Here is a 17179-nt window from a genome sequence, read left to right on the forward strand (position 1 = left end):
GAATATGAATAACATAACTATGGTCGTGCATATTATAAACCAAGTATCTATATATATGTACATACAGATATAAAACTGTTAAGTTCTTAAGATATTAAAAAGTATTATTATTAGTAATATTATTATTATTATTACTAATATTACTATTATCATTATTATTATCTAATTATAAATATTATTATCATTGTTATTAAAATATTTATTACCTTATTTTATGATATTTTTATTTTTACAAATAAAATGACTAATGTTATTATAAAAATTATTATTATCAATATCATTATTGAATCATAATATTAGTATTTTTATCATTATTCTAATATTATCATAATTATTATTTTAACAAATAAAAGATATTTATGTAAAAATATATATTTATTACTAATGCCATAATTTTACTTACTATTACAATTTAAAATATTAAATAATACTAGTTATATTATACATGCAAGTATTTTAATGAGAAAGTTACTATAAAGTTATTATGATAATGAATTAACAAATGTAATTATTTAAAATACATAAAAGAAATATATATAAACATATTATTTATTTATATAATAATTATATTACTAATAACAATAAATATAATGTTGTTCGATTATAATTATATGTGTTAATATATATACTTGGTATAGGTTCGTGAATCCGAGGCCAACCCTGCATGTTTAGTTATTCAATGCCGTCATATATGTATTTTTACTACAAAATACAGAATAGTGAGTTTCATTTGCTCCCTTTTTAAATGCTTTTGCAATATATATTTTTGGGACTGAGAATACATGCGCTGCTTTATAAATGTTTGATGAAATAGACACAAGTACTTAAAACTACATTCTATGGTTGAATTATTAAACCGAATATGCCCCTTTTTAGTCTGGTAATCTAAGAATTAGGAAACAGACACCCTAATTGAAACGAATCCTAAAGATAGATCTATTGGGCCCAACAAGCCCCATCCAAAGTACCAGATGCTTTAGTACTTCGAATTTATCATGTCCGAAGGGAGTCCCGGAATGATAGGGGATATTCTATATGCATCTTGTTAAGGTCGGTTACCAGGTGTTCAATCCATATGAATGATTTTTGTCTCTATGCATGGGATGTATGTTTATGAGAAATGGAAATATGAAATCTTGTGATCTATTAAAATTATGAAATGATTATTTATGATAAACTAATGAACTCTTCAACTTTTTGGTTGACACTTGAAAGCATGTTTATTCTCAGGTACGAAAGAAATCTTCCGCTGTGCATTTGCTCATTTTAGAGATATTACTTGGAGTCATTAATGACATATTTCAAAAGACGTTGTATTCGAGTCGTTGAGTTCATTAAGATTATTATTAAGTCAATTATAGTTGGATATATTATGAAATGGCATGCATGCCGTCAACTTTCGATGTAATGAAAGTTTGTCTTTTAAAAACGAATGCAATGTTTGTAAAATGTATCATATAGAGGTCAAATACCTTACAATGGAATCATATGTTATCTTATTCGTCCTTATGGATTAGGACGGGTCGCTTCAATATACATACACACGACATATACATATACAAAAACAGTTATTAATTAAAACCCTAAACTACCTAAACCCTAATTCATAAAACCTAATCATTTTTAATTATCAAACATTAATTACTTAAAACCTATTCATATAATAATAATAATTACTAAACCCTAAACATTAATTATATAACCCTAATTATATAATAATTAGTACCTAATCATTTTATTATTACCTACATCTACTCATTTACTAATAACACCCTAATAATAATATTATTATTATTACTTACCACTTATACATTTATAATATATAATAACACTTAAACCTATACTTATTATATAACATTTATATTATAACTACATAGTAACATTTTTTAATATAACACATATACTTAAACTATATACTTATATTAAATACTTATATTATAATAATACGAGTACTACTACTAACACATGTTATATACTACTTATATTATAATACTTATATTATAAAATTTTGACCTACGATTACAATAGACATTCACGATAGCGTGAAATTACTTGAACGTCAACGCTACTTAAGGCCTAGGGTGATCCTTGGTACCATTATGGGACGCTTGTGGATCTCGAATGCCAAACTTAGATTTTGGTCAAGAGATCCTGGGCCAATCGTTAACAATAGATCATTCAAATGACTCATCGGTGGCATAGATGTTTGGGTATGGTGCACAATATCAAACCCGACTATAGTAATCATACACTCACTAAGTGAACAACACTTAGTCACTTACACACTTAATAAGTGGTGGACTTATTAAGGATAACTCACTAGTGTTCAACACTAACTTACTAAAAATAGAAACTTACTAAAAATGGAAACTTAGTAAAACTAACTACACTTAAACACTTACATACTTAAACTTAAACTTGGGCAAACATTTAACTACTCTTAAATGTCATTAGGTTGACTTTTTGCTCACATTTATCCAACTCTTCTTGTCCGAGGAATAACAAACTCTTCTCCTACTTACTAAGGTGAACTTCATAGCCCCACTTTATATTGTGCACAACTTATTTAACTTACTGGGGTGAGACACATGCTACTTTTAATATTTACAATTTAGACACAAGTACCAACTATTAAACTGTGTTATACCTGGCTATGTCCTGCAAGTCCCAACTGTGATATTTTTAATTGCTTTTACATAATGCATTCTTAATTATTGAGGGTAGGCCTATCGGGAGTAATGTCCCCGATACATTTGACCAAGTCATTGTATTAATTAGTAATGATTCAAACCAACAAGGACAGTACAACTTGTCACGGGGCAAACTTTGAAACTGTTTAGTCTAAATATCACAAACTTGGCACTACTTTTAGATCCCTGCGAGATCTACTTTTATAACTAAAAATCTTGTGGTCTAAACAACAGTCAACTATTTTATTAAACCTATGAACTTCACTCAACCTTTTTGGTTGACACTTTAGCATGTTTTGTCTCAGGTTACGATTGATCGGCTTGCTCTTATTTATGTGATGCTACTTGGACTCTAGGACTTGAAGAAAGAGTCACATTTATTATTTATACATTTGTTTACATTCTTGTAATTTCAATTCTTGTAACGACATTCAGTTTCTTTTCACTGCGTACTCAATAAAGTTTATTTTTATCATATAGTGTCGTTCTCATTATATAATATGTTGGTATTTTTGATATTAAGGTCACATTCACCCAGGCCGTAACTGAGGTGTGATACTTAATTAAGTAACTCATTAATTATGGATTGATCAGAGATCACTATTCCGAAGATTTTGAGATACTGAAGATACAGTTTCTAACAATATTTGAAAACCTCCGAAATGAGCATCCTATCAGAGAGATAATCACCACCAGCACTGCCTCAATGATTGACATTCATGAGTTAACCAGCAGAGCCGTGGATCATATTCTCATCGGACTTTAAGATTTATCACGAGCCGAAACTGCACACTACCTATCTTTCAGAAGATCTTCAAGAGAAGTACCGGATCTTCTACCACTTTTGGTCCGACACTTTCTCAGGATTTACCCACCAAGACTCACATTCCCTCGAGAAGACCAAGATCGCAACTATCAAAGGGGAATGTCTGCTTTTTAAGCATCACTACGGTCGAGCCAACGACCTTAAACAAAAGCGCTTCTCGGGAGGCAACCCGTGTAATAAATTCGAGTAGAAGAATAAAGGATGACAAATGAGCTAATCAATAATGAACGTAGCTTCCAAGATTACTGAGCCAACATGTCTTCACAAGACCATCTGCTGGGGGGAATCCTTTCTTCCCGTTACTAGCTCAAATTTTAAATTATGCCACATCATAGCTTATCACTAAGTGTAAGAACCCAAACCAAATAAACACTAGACAAATATTCCCAAATCTTTAACTAAAACTCCTAAGTGTGGGATACACTAGGAACATTGAGGACAATGTTTGTCTAAGTGTGGGATGTTGTTATAATCTTTTTATGCTATATTAGAATAACCCATTACGAAGATTCTGTGACAACCCGAAAATTTCCGACCAAATTTAAACTTTATCTTTATATTATTTCGACACGATAAGCAATGTTTGTTAAGTTAAATTTCAAAAATGTTAAACTTTCACGAACCAATATATAAATGGATATGATTATATATGTATATGTGTATATATAGTATAACTTGAAAAGTTAACAAAGTATTAAATGTATAATACTTTACATGAACGAATTTGTTTTGACATAAGTTTAATATATTTATCGACGAGATTAAAAGATAATATCAAATGATTGAGTTATCTGATACATTGTGTTATGATTACGTGTCTCCGTTGAGAGGTCCACTATGATTTAAGAAATCTTTCCTTTTTAACGGTATTCAGAATAATTGGTAAAGTGATTTACAAGAAGGAACTAGACAAGGGTTAGTGGAGTTTCCTGTTGATATGCCACTAACGGATGGTTTTTATTTTGTGCGGTGTCGTTAGGTCGCACGGTGTCCAATTCGGTAGCACACAGCGTCTTCGTTTATTTATATTTTGCGGGGGCTAAATTTACTTTACTTTCTAAGGTGTAGAATGTGTAAGTTAACCTAGTGTCGAATTTTATGTTGATTAACGAATTGAAGATCAAGTGGATAATTGTCTTTTAGTTAAATTACCTGGATAAAAGATAGTAGTTAGTTTTAGCTAAAGGTCCTAAATGCAGAAAAAAAAGTAAATAAAGTGGGAGGATATCTGGAGTATGCAGATCAAGGAAATGTTGACCAAGATATTAGTATTGGGTTAGGGAAAGGTAATTATGCTTATGTTAAGACTATGCTTGGATTGATGTTGATCTAGTTAGATGAGCCAATTACACAGACCTACTTATCTCTGAACTCTCGGAGTTCTCTTTGAGCAGTGAGAAGTATGTCACTTGGTCGTATAACTGAAGTGTAACAATACCTCGGAGGTTATCCTCAGTAGAGTACTAGGTTTATTAGTGAGTTAAGCTCTAATCCTAACCCTCGTTATCAGTTTAGATAACTGAATAACAACGTGCCGTGTTGATTGAACACTGATCACAAACGGAAGGAGTCCGTCGGTTTAAGTTGGCAAAACCTTAAATGAAAACTAACAACTATTTCATCATACTAGTGAGATCACAACAAATCAAACATTATACAGCATTACAGTTAATATACTGATAGTAAAGCAGATAGAAACCTAATAAGTACCTAAACAGTTGATATGACTAAGACCTAGGGCAACAATCAGACAAGAACATGCAATAGGCTTGGGTCATACAGTAGAGGCACTAACTAGATCTTAACAGCTCCTAAGAGGTCTCTTCAGAATAGTCAATAGGCATACTAGGTCATTCATGTCTCAATTCCTAGGTTCCGTGTCCTAAAAGTGCATTAGATGCCTCTCGGGAACTCCGGTCATACCGAGTTCATAGAATCTTCAGATACAGTATAACCAGGGGTCTTAATCCTATGAAGTAGCTAATTTCATATAGTTGGACAAGTCTTGATCACAACTTAAGTTGGTCAATCCTTAAGATGCTAGCATACAAATCTATCAGACTTCCTAGTTCAGTATTATAATAGTAATCGTACTATATTAACATAATTACGCTAACCCAAACTTCTATCATGGCAACATACAGATAAATTAAGCTATCATGGCAATATCGGAACGCATTATTAAACATAAAAGATAAGAATACATGTTTAATACAAAAGACAAGAATTTCGAATAAAACCTGAAAAAGCCGAACTAATCTGCCCGGGATCGCAGGGACTCGCCGGGATATCCTTCAGAAAATAAAAGCTAAGCTAACTACTACTAAAAACTACCTAAAAATATTGAAAATATAAATTGTATTTCAAGTTGAGTGTGTGTTGGAATGGATAGAGAAAGGCCCTTTAAATAGACTTGGAATTTGCCTGCATACGCCTGGCAGGGCGTATGGCAGCACGTTTTTGGCAGGCTGTATGCTTGGCAGGCCACATGGTGTCTCGTATGGTGGCACGTATTTGGCAGGCCGTTTCCATAGTGGCAGGCCGTATGGCTTGCTTGGTCAGGCTTGATTCACTGGATCGTAACTTGATTTCTTGTCTTTCACCGTTTTCCCTTTAGAATCTTCGTTTTAGCTCCGTTTTACTTGATTCTTTTTGCATCGCCTTTGTAATTACTTAATCTACAAAATAAACAAAAAAAATGATAATTTTGCCGACAAAGTTTTAATCTTTATTGTTTTAAGGCCTGATTTAGGGGGTAAAAACGTGACTTTTTGTCCGATATCAAATACCCCACACTTAGCTTTGCTTGTCCTCAAGCAAGAAAGCGGGAATATCGGGATCTTTCTAATAGATTCTTACTTGCCCCACCCATAGATCTTTTTATTATGTCTTCATCAGAAGTCGGTTCATCTTTCGAAAGTATTAGAAAAAGTTTCGAACTTTGATGATTTGGTCGCTAGATTTCAATTGCGTCCATAGTGGAAAAAGGCGTACTTTCCAACTCTCAGATGTAGAGTATACATGATCAGGCTTCTCACTGATGGATAACTCATATCACTCAAGTGTTTAGGGTGTCCTATTCTAATTGTATTGTCGCTCAAAAGCCAGTCGTGTAACAGTTCTCATCATAGGCTTGGTAAAGCATCGATATCTCCACCGGTTAAGTAAGGACAGCACTGATCTTCTTCCTAAGCATTCTTTCAAGAGAAAGACGGGTTATAGGGTTTGGTTGGAAATTTATGAGTTTTGGTGAAAGGTATCAAGATCTTTTTATTTTGAGAGAATTGATAGACTTTAATTCTTCAGAGTATCCATTTTGGATAGATAATGGCTGAGAATTCCGTAAAGGTTTTTTTCGGAAGAGGCGGATTATGCTAAGACTTTGTCTAGAATTTTCTTTTGCTCTTCCTTCATTCTTCTTCAGGGCATCTCCTTGGGTTTCTTTTTGCCTTATTAGAGACTTTGCTCTTTCATAAACACATTTATTTTTTATTTTTTTGGCATACCCTTTCTTTATAACTTTTGTCTTTCGTTCCTGGTACCCAGAGAGGAAGTGATAATCCACTGAAAATAGGTCTTTGACCTATCAAAAACAATTAGTGGTTCGGAATCTTTCGACTAGTGCTTTTAAAGCGAATTTGATCGATCTATCTCTTCATTAATCTCTGAATCTTTGGTAAATGGAAAGGGGAATGAAATGTGAATGGTGTATTTTGGGAGTGAATTTGGGGTGAATATTTCTGATTCATCAACTCTTCATGTGAGTTGGTCGGGTTGAAATACGTGGAGTGGAAACAGAAACGGATGGCTTTTTGTCTTCTCTATTCAGAATGATTTCGGAAGGAGTATCGCACCTGCACCACGTATGGCGCTCACTAACCATTGGCCTTGAAACGTATGACTGAACCAAGTTCTAACTTGAACCGTACACCGGCATGCTCATCAATTGAAATAACAAAGTACTGTAGATTTGATGGGTCATACAGATACTTTGGATCCAATATTCCTCACTTTTTAGAGTAGGGGTCGTGCTTGATCATGCTAGCCTTTAACATATTTTCTTAAAAGAAATCTTTTGACACAAAACATTAGTTTTTAGCTTAATCGTTCCGTTCTAATAAATGTTTCGAAAACCGATTTCTAGCAATTTTATTAGATCTTTTGGGCAAAAACAAAGTAAGAATTTTTCAAAATTACCCAATATCCATTGCTTAATTACTTTTGGACAAAAGAATTTTTCAAAGCCTGACGTTTTATGGTTACTTGACTTAAAACTTTCGACCTTAAAAACCTTGCCCATTACCCCACACTTAGAAGAACATTGTCCCTAATATTCTCTAGAAAGAATATTTATGCTATATAAATTAAGGACATGACTTCTAAAATTCTAAGTTGGTTGCGGGGTTACCCCACACTTAGAGATTTTAGTGCATTATAATTGAAATAGGTTTGAGGAAGGATTACTTCCCTATGGTCGTGTTACTTTTCTAGTGCTGGGACTTCCTATGGTCCATCTCCTACATACCAGTCTCTTTTAATAATATTTCTGCATGAAGAACAAAAAGAGAAAGGCAGCATTTCCACTATATATAACTTTTTATACAATGCTTCAAAAATATAAAAACTAAAACATAAAATAAAGAAAAAGTAGTCTATGGGATACTATCCTGGTCAATGTGTGTCGGCTCTGCAAAGTATCTGAAAACGTCATCCTCCAGGTTCGGCATGTGCTCGAAAGGCTGCCCTATTTCCATCTCAGGGTCTAGTAAAGACTCTAGACATAAGTCTGTCGGCATCTCCAGGTGGGATAAGTCTGGGAAAAGCTCCTCGTCAGGCATGCTCCCAGTGATCTCAAATGCCTGGGCCTTTGGCTGCTCCACTAAAATAGGAATAGTGACTAAATGACAACCCTCTGGCAACTCAGCAACTGAAATTGGCTCTGTAACTGGGGCAGGCGGCACGATGGGAGTAGGAGTATCATGTGCAGGCATGGCAACAGAGTTAACTGAAGCTGGCGTGGAATGCCCGGGCATAGACTGTCGTGTCGGCTGAACACGGCGTGCTAGCCTAAATGAAGATGGGCCCAGAGTGCGTGGCATCCCCTCACACCGGAGGTATGCTCTTAAAGCTTTGTAAAGGCTCTGATGATCTCTGAGTAGTGCCCATGCAACATCAGGGTCACTCAAAGTAGCTCCGTAATGAATCACCATCTGAGGCTCATGCGCATCTGGTAACTGTGTATGATCGACCGGTCTCCTAGCTAGACGTCTAGATCGACGGACTGGGGGAGATGGCGGTGATGTGCCGATATCTTCCTCAACGCTCTTTAATACTAATCTCCTTGGGCCTAATTGCCCTGTTGATGGCATGTTCTGATCAGCACTGCTTCTGGATGAGTAAACTACAGGATTCCTCCTCCTGTGAACGAGAATGTAAGCTGATGCTCCTGAACTTGGCATTGCGCCTAAACACATTCAACAAACTAGTAAGCACTAAGCGCAAGTATGGCGCTTAGTTTGTTAGTACAGAAATAATATCTTAAGACTGAAAATAAATAATAAAAAGGATAAGCAAGGGGTGCCTCCCAAGAGCCATTTGTTTATCAAGTCGTTACAGCTCGACTTTTCCTTGTCAGATCTTCAGAATGGATCAAAGGAGAAGAGGTGCTCCTCCTTATCGTGGTCTTCTAAATAGGCTTTCAACTGGTGATCATTGACTTTGAAATTACCTGTAGGTCCTTCCAATTCCACGACTCCGTGTGGAAAAGCGTGTACAACTTTGTATGGGCCACTCCATCTTGATCTAAATTTTCCCGCGAACTTCTTGAACCGAGAATTGAAGAGAAGAACTTTATCTCCAAGGGCGAACTTTGTAAGGATTAATTTGGAATCATGCGTAAGTTTCATTCGTTCCTTGTAGATGTATGACGTTTCATATGTCTGGTCTCTCAATTCGGTGAGTTCATTCAATTGCATTTTTCTATGTCTTCCGGTAACTGAGGGATCGAGGTTGCAGGTCTTCAGCGCCAAGAGAGCTTTGTATTCGAGTTCTAACGGAAGGTGATAAGCTTTTCCATAGATCATTCGGTAGGGTGTAGTTCCTAGAGGATTTTTGTAAGCAGTCCGGAATGCCCACAGAGCATCATGTAGCTTCTCGGCCCATTTATTTCCATGATGGCCGACAGTGCGTTCTAAGATTCTTTTGAGTGCTCTGTTCGCGACCTCTACTTGTCCGTTGGTCTGCGGGTGATGGGCAGTGGACATCTTGTGGGTAACTCCGTATTGTTGCATCACCTTCATAAACTGAGTGTTACAGAAGTATGTGCCTCTATCACTTATTATCGCACGGGGAGCTCCAAATCTGCAGAATAGTCTCTTCAGGAAATTTTTGACGACTTTGGCATCATTAGTCGGAAATGCTTGAGCTTCGACCCATATGGAGATGTAATCTACTGCTACGAGGACGTATTCTTTCCCGTTAGACTTTGGGAATGGGCCCATGAAGTCTAATCCCCATATATCGAAGATCTCGCAAGCTTGGATATTAGTCCGAGGCATCTCATTCTTCATAGAGATATTGCCTTGTCTTTGGCATGCATCGCAATGCTTTACAAGCTCTTGCGCATCTCAAAATATAGATGGTCAGTAGAATCCTGATTCGTAGACTTTCCTAGCGGTTAAATTTGCTCCATGATGACCTCTAGTTGGTCCATGGTGACATTGGTGAAGAATTCATGCTGCTTGCTTCTCATCTACGTACCTCCTGATTAACTGATCAGGGCAAATTCTAAACAGGTAAGGATCTTCCCAGTAGTAGAACTTGGCATCCCTGAAGAACTTCCTTCTTCGGGAGGTACTCATGCCCTTTTGTACTACTCCGGCAATTAGGTAGTTGGCCATGTCAGCATACCAAGGAGTGTCATTAAACTGTGATCCTATGTGAGTTTGTCCTAAACTCATAAGCTGTTCTTCCGGGAATTTATCTCTAATATCTTGTTCTGCAAGTTTTTCCATTGTTGGGTTTTCCATACGACTAAGATGATCTGCTACGACGTTCTCTGCTCCTTTCTTGTCTTTAATCTCGATGTCGAATTCTTGAAGGAGTAAGATCCATCGTAGGAATCTCGGTTTCGCATCTTGCTTAGTGAATAGATATTTGAGGGCTGAATGATCTGTATAGACCGTAGTCTTGGACAAGATAAGATAGGAACGAAATTTGTCGAAGGCGAATACTACGGCTAGCAGCTCCTTCTCCATGGTAGTGTAATTCTCTTGAGCTTAGGTTAAGGTTTTACTGGCATAATAGATTGGATGAAAGTGTTTATCTACCCGTTGTCCAAGCACTGATCCAACTGCGAAATCGCTCGCATCACACATGATCTCAAATGGTAGACTCCAATTGGGAGCTATCATGATCGGTGCATGTGTTAGTTGTTCTTTCAGATAGTGGAATGCTTTTTGACATTCTTCATCGAAGACAAATGGGACTTCATTTCCTAAGAGGTGAGTGAGAGGTCATGTGACCTTTGAAAAATCCTTAATGAAACGTCGGTAGAAACCGGCGTGTCCTAGGAAACTCCTTATTGCTCTTACCGTAGTAGGTTCTGGAAGTTTAGTGATGGTCTCAATCTTAGCCTTATCAACTTCTATTCCTACTTTAGAGATCTTATGTCCTAAAACTATCCCTTCTTTTACCATGAAGTGACATTTTTCCTAATTAAGAACTAAATTTGACTCTTCACACCGAGTGAGCATCTTGTTAAGGTTTGATAGGCACGAATCAAAGGTACTGCCAAAGATTGAGAAGTCTTCCATGAAGACTTCCATACAACGTTCAATCATGTCGTGGAATATTCCTACCATGCATCGCTGAAATGTAGCTGGTGCATTGCATAACCCAAAGGGCATACGTCGATAGGAAAATGTTCCATAAGGACAGGTGAAGGTTGTTTTCCCTTGGTCCTTTGGATCGAGGGGAATTTGAAAGTAGCCGGAAAAACCATCTAGGAAACAGTAGTACTCATTTCCTGATAGACGTTCCAACATTTGATCAATGAAAGGTAATAGAAAATGATCCTTCTGGGTTGCATCGTATAGTTTACGATAATCTATGCAAACCCTCCAACCGGTAACTTCCCGAGTTGGAATAAGTTCATTATTCTCATTTTGAATTACAGTCGTCCCTCCCTTTTTAGGTACCACTTGAACAGGACTGACCCATGGTGAATCAGAGATGGGATAGATCAGACCGGAGTCCAGAAGTTTGATTACTTCTTTCTTGATGACTTCTTGAATCATAGGGTTGACCCTTCTTTGCCTCTGAACTGATGGCTTGAAATCATCTTCCATGAAGATCTTATGGGTGCCATAGTTAAGGCTGATCCCTTTGATGTCGGAGATCTTCCAAGCAATTGCCTTCTTATGTGATTTCAGCACTTGAATCAATTTTACCTTCTCTTGTGGCGTGAGGTCTTTTGATATAATCACAGGGAGTTGCAATTCTCCTTCTAAGAACGCATACTCCAGATTGTCGGGTAACTTCTTCAATTCCAATTCCGAAGGCTCCTCGATAGATGGCTTCATTCTAGCTATCTCCTTACGGTCTAACGAGTCGTACCTCTCCTGGAATTCTGATTCTTCAGTAGCAGTCACTGATGCTATCTGTTCTTCATTTCTGGAAATTATCCTTCTTAATGCTTCCTCTTCAGAAACGTCTTCTTTAGTTTCGAAGGTAGGTTCAAAAAATTCCCCACAGTCTTCCCTTGACTGGGGTTCCTGATATACCGGAATGAAATTTGTCTCTTCATTCGGTCTTCTCCTTAGTAGAGGTAAAGGAATGCCTTGTCCTAGTGGTGCTATTTGAATAGTATGGCCAAGAAGGTTACTTTCAGAGAGGGGAGATATGAGATGACTAAGGTCTATGGCTGAATGGTTGTCGAGATTTCCTTCAGCAGGTGTAAAGAACAGATCCTTAGAAATTTGATCTTGACTGTAAATAGCCATAGTCTCTTCCAGGTATTCGTTGACGAGTTCTTGAAAAGAATCAGAGAAATTCACATTCTCTTCTGCAGGATGGTTCATGAGGCGATCAACATTGAATGTGATTTCTTCTCCTCCAACCCTTAACTTTAATGATTTCTCGTGAACGTCAATTACGGCCTTGGCAGTATTTAGGAATGGTCTGCCAAGAATAAGTGGGACCTTCGTGTCTTCCTCAATATCCATAATGACAAAATCAACGGGAAATGCGAACTTATCCACTCTAACTAGGAGATCTTCAGCTATTCCCTGAGGAATCTTAATTGATCTGTCCGCGAGTTGGATAGTCATTATGGTTGGCCTTAAGTCATTTAATCCTATCTTCTTGAATAATGAATAGGGCATTAGGTTTACACTGGCTCCTAAGTCTGCTAACGCATTGCTAATTTGGACATCTTGTAGGTAGCAAGGTACCGTAAATCTTCCTGTATCTCCTAACTTAGGGGGAATTCCATGCTGTAACACTAACGAGCATTTTTCACTTAAGGGCAAGCTAACTATCTCTCTTAATCTCTCTTTATTTGAAAGCAGTTCTTTGAAAAATTTAGTGCAGTTTGGCATTTCTACTAAAGCATCTACTAGACGTACATTCAAATGCAAATTCTTAATAATATCCCAATACTTAGCAAATTGTGCTTCTTTTTTTTCCTTCCTAAGCCTACATGGGAAAGGTATGCGGGCGCGCGGAATAATTTTCGGGGCCTTAGGAGAGATAGGTTCCGGTGGATTGACGACTGGGTCAATTTGCACAGGTTCCTTATCGGAAAAATCTTGTATGGGTATATTGACAGTTGTTTCATTTCCTCCTCTAGTAATTACTAGGGCATCAAACTCACTACACTCTATATCAATTTTAGTGGTTAAACGTTTAAGCGTAAGCTGAAAATTAGTGATTAATTCTTCAAAAGGCTTTATCAACGTGTCGAACTTATTCTGGCATTCTATGACTTGAAGGTTTATCATGTATTGCTTTTTCATAAATTCAGCTAAAATTTCCTTAGAGTAGAGAGTAGGTTTGTGCAATGGAAAAATTATATTATGATCCGAGCTATTTTGCTGTTTGTGTGCCCATCTAGGGTAAGGATACCTTAGATTGGTTCTAGCAGCATCGGAGTTCTTAGGAATTTGTAAACTTTGAAGTGTGAGGGTGAGATCTTGTAACCTGGTTTCCAGCATTTTTACCGTATGAGCGAAGACATCATCCTTCTCAGCAGCTTCATTGTTCCAGTCTTCCTGTTGTGCAGCTATCGTGTCCAAGAGATCCCATGCTTCATCTGCTGTTCGAGACATGAAATTTCCTTGCGAGGCCATGTCTAGGAGAGACTTATCATCCTTGGTCAAACCATTGTAAAGCGAACAGACTATGTCTGCCCGACTTAACAAATTATTCGGACATCTTTTAAGCATCATCTTTACTCTATTCCATGCTAGACACAATGACTCATTTTCTTTTTGAGAAAAGTTAGTGATGTCATTTCTTAAACAGGTTTGTAGGGAGGGTGGATAATATTTATTTAGAAATTTAGTGGCTAATTCCTCCCACGTATGGATTGAATTCGGGTTAAGTGCGTCAAACCATGCTGAAACGTGTTTAGAAAGTGAATATTGAAAAAGATGAAGTTTTAAAATGTTTTTCTAGTTTTATTCCTTCTTAAAAGAGTCAACCAGACTGATAAATTTGTTTATATGAAAATTAGAATCGTCAGTCGGTAATCCTTGAAATTTACAAATCATACTGACTAGTTTAATCATGTGTGAACTGATTTCAGGAATTCCTTCGGTTCCTAAGGTGATTGGTCCTCCTCTTTCCTCTAAGCATGACTTATGCATAGAAGCAAGGATGTCCTGTTGTTCCATTTTTTTTTCTTCTAATTTTCTGTTAATAAAAAGACTTAAAAGTAACTTTTAGAAAATATTAATTTACTAAAAGGATCGATAATTTAATAAAAACAATTATTCTTGAAATTCGGTCGCTAACCAGATCGGATATCTTAACTGATAGGACTTCTCACAGATTACTTGTATCGAGGTGGCAAGGTCAACTATGGAGAGGCAGGATCCTTTTGGTTCCAATATAATTGGAGACTGTTCGGAAAATCCAATAACCAAGTCCGTGTATAATTGTCTTTCTTAGACACCACCAAACAACACTTTGTCTGTTTAAAATCTTTCTCGATCAAAATATTTGATCCCTGGCAGCGGCGCCAAGAAGAAGGTTACCTAATGATATGCCACTAACGGATAGTTTTTATTTTGTGCGGTGTCGTTAGGTCGCGCGGTGTCCGATTCGGTAGCACAAAGCGTCTTCGTTTATTTATATTTTGCGGGGCCTAAATTTACTTTACTTTCTAAGGTGTAGAAGGTGTAAGTTAACCTAGTGTTGAATTTTATGCTGATTAACGAATTGAAGATCAAGTGGATAATTGTCTTTTAGTTAAATTACCTGGATAAAAGATAGTAGTTGGTTTTAGCTAAAGGTCCTAAATGCAAAAAAAGAAGTAAATAAAGTGTGAGGATATCTGGAGTATGCAGATCAAGGAAATGTTGACCAAGATTTCAGTATTGGGTTAGAGAAAGGTAATTATGCTTATGTTAAGACTATGCTTGGATTGATGTTAATCTGGTTGGATGAGCCAATTACACAGACCTACTTATCTCTGAACTCTCGGAGTTCTCTTTGAGCAGTGAGAAGTATGTCACTTTGTCGTATAACTGAAGTGTAACAATACCTCGGAGGTTATCCTCAGTAGAGTACTAGGTTTATTAGTGAGTTAAGCTCTAATCCTAACCCTCGTTATCAGTTCAGATAACTGAATAACAACGTGCCGTGTTGATTGAACACTGATCACAAACGGAAGGAGTCCGTCAGTTTAAGTTGGCAAAACCTTAAATGAAAACTAACAACCATTTCATCATACTAGTGAGATCACAGCAAATTAAACATTATACAGCATTACAGTTAATATACTGATAGTAAAGCAGATAGAAACCTAATAAGTACCTAAACTGTTGATATGACTAAGACCTAGGGCAACAATCAGACAAGAACATGCAATAGGCTTGGGTCATATAGTAGAGGCACTAACTAGATCTTAACAGCTCCTAAGAGGTCTCTTCGGAATAGTCAATAGGCATAGTATGTCATTCATGTCTCAATTCCTAGGTTCCGTGTCTTAAAAGTGCATTAGATGCCTCTCGAGAACTCCGGCAATACCGAGTTCACAGAATCTTCAGATACAGTATAACCAGGGGTCTTAATCCTATGACGTATCTAATTTCATACAGTGGACAAGTCTTGATCATAACCTAAGTTGGTCAATCCTTAAGATGCTAGCATACAAATCCATTAGACTTCCTAGTTCAGTATTATAACAGTAATCGTACTATATTAACATAATTACGCTAACCCAAACTTCTATCATGGCAACATACAGATAAATTAAGCTATCATGGCAATATCGGAACGCATTATTAAACATAAAAGATAAGAATACATGTTTAATACAAAAGACAAGCATTTCGAATAAAACCTGAAAAAGCCGAACTAAACTGCCCGGGATCGCAGGGACTCGCCGGGATATCCTCCGGAAAATAAAAGCTAAGCTAACTACTACTAAAAACTACCTAAAAATATTGAAAATATAAATTGTATTTCAAGTTGAGTGTGTGTTGGAATGGATGGAGAAAGGCCCTTTAAATAGACTTGGAATTTGCCTGCATACGCCTGGCAGGGCGTATGGCAGGGCGTATGGCAGCACGTTTTTAACAGGGCGTATGCTTGGCTGGCCGTATGGTGGCTCATGTGGTGGAACGTATTTGGCAAGCCGTTTCCATAGTGGCAGGCCGTATGGCTTGCTTGGTCAGGCTTGATTCACTGGATCGTAACTTGATTTCTTGTCTTTCACCGTTTTCGCTCTAGAATCTTCGTTTTAGCTCCGTTTTACTTGATTCTTTTTGCATCGTTTTTGTAATTACTTAATCTACAAAATCAACTGAAAAAATGATAATTTTGCCGAAAAGTTTTAATCTTTATTGTTTTAGGGCCTGTTTTAGGGGGTAAAAACGTGACTTTTTTGCCAGATATCACCTGTTCGATTTCCTATATAGGTGTTAACTAGTTAACTGTCATATTATTTAGAGTGAAATAGAAATGTTGGGAATATAGATAACTTAGAAAATGGATATCGACAAGTTAAGAAAAATGACATTTTTTTTTCATTAAAGTAATTTCATACGTTTATCTAACCTTCGGACTATATCTTACGCTTAACCAGCAAATAGTAATTTAAAAACTTGAAAACCTGTTATGATTTATATACGATTTTACTTTTCTAAAACATTTTTATGATATAACGATTCCAATTAGTTTAACCATTAAAAAAATGATTCCTAAATATATTTAACTTTGAAAAAAAAATTATAATGTTTATTTGATTTGATTTCAAACGTGCTAAAATGTTTTCAGTTTAAAAAGAACTTTATTAATAAAACATTTTAAGATAACTTTTTTATGAATTTTGAAGAATTTAATTAAAGTTTATATTATAAATTACAAGTATATATATAGTGTTTCAAAAATGTAAACGTGATACGACGTAATATTTTACTATTATTTAAACAATTAT

This window comes from Rutidosis leptorrhynchoides, chromosome 3 (genome assembly GCF_046630445.1).
Source record: "Rutidosis leptorrhynchoides isolate AG116_Rl617_1_P2 chromosome 3, CSIRO_AGI_Rlap_v1, whole genome shotgun sequence".
NCBI classification, from domain to species: domain Eukaryota; kingdom Viridiplantae; phylum Streptophyta; class Magnoliopsida; order Asterales; family Asteraceae; genus Rutidosis; species Rutidosis leptorrhynchoides.